The sequence below is a fragment of the Cornus florida genome, unplaced genomic scaffold, assembly GCF_030987335.1.
Source record: "Cornus florida cultivar Cherokee Brave unplaced genomic scaffold, ASM3098733v1 CherokeeBrave_3.0.0_Hap2_Chr01, whole genome shotgun sequence".
NCBI classification, from domain to species: domain Eukaryota; kingdom Viridiplantae; phylum Streptophyta; class Magnoliopsida; order Cornales; family Cornaceae; genus Cornus; species Cornus florida.
Genome location: NW_026775571.1, coordinates 19,976,754 through 19,980,730, shown reverse-complemented (window position 1 = coordinate 19,980,730; position 3,977 = coordinate 19,976,754). Strand labels below are relative to the sequence as shown.

The window sequence follows — 3,977 nt, the reverse complement described above, 5'->3', positions numbered from 1 at the left end:
TTTATTGTGATCGAGTTAGAAATAATCAATGATATCAAAATAAATATATTAATTTAGTAGTCAGATTGATGGCTTTATTTATCCGATAACTAATTATGCATAGAGGGGTCAAAGTGCAACATTGACCTAGAGGTTATTTATTATTTAATTGGAGTTCAATTAATTTCTTTTTTTCTTTTAGTGGAATAGAAATTAATTTATGAATTAAATGAATTGGGTCCATGGACCGGACTAATTATTAATTTATTGTAACCAATAAAATAATAAGCCCAAAGGATTCTCACTCATAACCCAACTTGATATTGGAATCCTGTTAGATTTGAGACATGTGAATTAGAGATTGAGAAGGATTTATTGTTTCATTTTCTTTAATTTTATGTTGCCTATAAATATACATGGTCTATGTATATTTTAGGGGTGATTTTTAGAAAAAGGAAATAGGAATATATTTTCTCTTTCTAGAAAATTAGGGTTAGTGTTCTCATCTAATGGAGGCTCTCACAAGCCTAATTTTTCAAGGTCATTCATGAATACTTATGAGTGATTCCTAAAGGCAAAACAATTACCAAGAATATGGAGATCCAAGGAGAAGACATCTTACTAAGGGATGTACAATAAGTGAGAACATTCACTTTAGAAGAAAGATTTAAAGGTTTATTCAGATCTTTGATGTAAGTATTCAATCTGTTAATTGAATGATATATCATATTTTATTTTGACATAAAACTTGTCTTAAAAAAATTTTAAAATTTGCACGTTTCTCAACACCTCATTCATGTACCAAGGCAACTCACGAGGCGAGCAAAGTTGCTCCTTTTTCTGTAGGTTTGGTTACTGTGTGGGAGTCTATTCCTCTAAATGTTAGGCAGACTCTCTTTTCTGATGCTTGTTTTGGGGATTAGGTCTCTGTTTCTGTGTTTTAGAAAGAAAAAAATAATAATAATAAAATAAAATGGAATGATTTTCTGACCCTTAAATAATGGGATGGATGGAGAAGCATGTGCCTGAGACACATCTTTCTTACTTTTTCTCCTACATCTAGTGAATGTGACTAGACAATTTGCCTATATTACGTGTATATATTTTTAATAATAAAACATTTTTTTAATATTTTTAATTGAACAATACTCTCCTCTCATAGTTAACCTAGCAAGGCTACATAATATTAGGAAATTTTGTTCTCCCTATGTCTTAAAAAATAATAAATAAATATTTTCTTTTGGACAATTGTAACTCACTCTGAGTTACGGTTCGCAAATAGAGACTTTTTTTTGGTCACAAAGAAAATATCATATTGACCTTTATTTATTTTTTTTAAAGTAGGTTATTTTTCTTTTTTTTTTTTTTTTTCTATTTAGTTTTAATATTATTATTAAAAAAAAAAAAAAAACAGTGTTCCAATGATACATACTTAATTGATTAAGGAGGCGGTTCATCCTTGTGACTAAGGAGGGAAGTATTGTTTTTTTCTTTTTTTTTTTTTTTTTTTTTTTGGCCCAAACAATTTTAAAGCCAGGAAATATGTTTTTCTCAGCTTTTGGGGGCCAAGTCTCAGCAAAGATCTCACTGATGTCAGTTATCATTGAGATTGTGAAACTAACCTAAAATTATCCTTTCATATCTATAGTTTTCTAAGTGACCAAATTAAACTGGAAAGTTGAGCTCAGAAGAATACACAGACATTTATTATTTTTTCCCGAAAGGACTAATTAAAAACTCACAATTAATTATGGCCTCTAGCCTCTTTACATTCATAATATAGGTTTCAATCCATGCATGCGCAGTACATTACAACTTACACAATTAAGAACTTGACTTCCTATCTCATCTTCATGGTATTATTTTCATTTGTCTGAGTTTCTCCACCCAAATCCTTACACTCTTAAGGGTATCCGCGTACCCAAAAAACCCGAATTCTCGACTCTTGTTCATGCTACTAACATGTTGAAACTCAAAATGTAAAGCAGTTGCAGTGCTTCAAAACAAGGGATGTCCTCCATTTTGGCCTTATATAGCCCATACTCTTCCACTATCTTATCCCAAACCCTTCCCTTATCCCTCATTAACTCTGCCAAATCAAACTTGTCTTTGTCGTCAAAGGGGACAAATTCAACTTCAAACACCTCGCAAAGCACCTTCCAAAAGCTCTTCCATGTGAAAACGTCACCATTGGTGCAGTTGTACGACTCATTTTTTGCACAGTCCGTCGTGGCGGCCCACACTTGCTGCTCAGCAAGCACACGGGCATCCGACATGTCGCAGAAATGCTCCCAAGATAGCGTACCCGGGTACCGACAAGGTAAACCCTCAAGTCGGCAAATTGTTGCGTAGACAGAGAGAGTAAGCATCGTATTATACAAGCTTCTTGAAGACGCGCCTGTGATGATTGATGAGCGGCGTATGGAGTAGGTGAAAGAGTGCGAGTAGGTAGCTAGGAGATCAAACTTGTCTTTCTCGTTAAAGGGGACAAATTCGACTTCAAACACCTTGCAGAGCACCTTCCAAAAGCTCTTCCATGTGAAAACGTCGCCGTTGGTGCAGTTGTACGCCTCATTTTTTGCACCATCGGTCGTGGCCGCCCTTGCTGCTCAGCAAGCACACGGGCATCCGACATGTCGCAGAAGTGCTCCCAAGTGTATAGCGTACACGGGTACCGACAAGGTAAACCCTCACATCGGCAAATTGTTGCATAGACAGAGAGAGTAAGAATCGTATTATACAAGCTTCTTGAAGACGCGCCTATGATGATTGATGAGCGGTGTATGGAGTAGGTGAAAGAGTGCGAGTGGGTAGCTAGGAGGTCTTCTAAGGCATAATAGAAGTTAGGGTATGGTAGCCGAGGATAATCCTCTCGAAAAGGGGGCTCATGGGGTACGAGTTGAGTCGAAAGGGATGGGTCGAAAATCGGACCCATATAGTGTTCGGTGCCGGTTTGCATGGTTATGTGACGGAGTTGAGGATCAGAAGCGGAGTTTATGGCGGCGAGAACATTGGTGAGCATGGTGGAGTTGATGGTTATGTTGAGTTATTCGGTTTCTCGGATTTGGAGGGCTACCCAGAAGATGTGGGTGACATTGGAGGCTATGGGTGAGAGGTTTTGGAGTGTATGGTCGCGGTTGGTGGCGTCGAAGGCTATGAAATGGTCGAGGAGGCCAGAGGGTAACCAAGTGGGCAAGGCACGCCGAGCTGCGCCGTAGACCTTCCATGGACCACCGGGGGCTGTTGGCTTCTTTAAGGCTTCGGCCAAGGTCAGGCCGACCATGCCAGTGACACCAACAATGAGTGCTGCTGCTCTATAATCAGGGTCTTTCTCCATCACAGAGATTTTCTTGAAGAGAAGATAAGGTGGTAAGCACACATACATGTATGACTTTTAAAGCAATTTGAGATATGTCTTTTTAGAAAGCAACTGATGCTTATTGGGTGTTATCAATATTTCCATTTCTTTTTATCTTTTCCTTCTACCAGCCGCCAACCATTTTGCTTCCTTATTCAACATTTTACGCAATATAACTCGCCCCAAACATATCAGATACAGCAGCCCACGTGAAGTCAAAACAATCCCTTATTGTGGGCCCTGCCAATAACTGTAGGGGTTTGTTTCGGTAACACAATAAAATAAATATAAATGGAGATATCATACACAAATCTGAGTGATCCGACAATATAATAGAATCCAAGGTGGATTGAGAGAGGCAGAAGCACAGGCAAACTCGAGAGAGATCGAGGGTGAAGATGGCAGTGTAAAAGTGCATCATTGACTCCCTTTATAAAGGTGTATAGAGAAAGTGTGGGTGTAAGAGAACATAAGGGCTCTTTCTTTTTGAGAGATTATTTCCTCTTCCCTTTTTGCTCTACCTCCACTTGGTCTTGAAGCACATCCTTATATAGGCCAAGTAAGAGGTTGGGTGATATCATATGACATCATATATGGGGCCCATTAACATTATAAAATAATGCTAATTAAGATGAGTCTA

At 38.1% G+C, this 3,977-nt stretch overlaps 1 pseudogene; it reads right to left on the bottom strand.

The window, feature by feature from the left end:
* Window positions 1-1,300: 1,300 nt before the first annotated feature.
* Window positions 1,301-3,387, bottom strand: LOC132293560 (3-oxo-Delta(4,5)-steroid 5-beta-reductase-like; annotated as a pseudogene).
* Window positions 3,388-3,977: the final 590 nt, after the last annotated feature.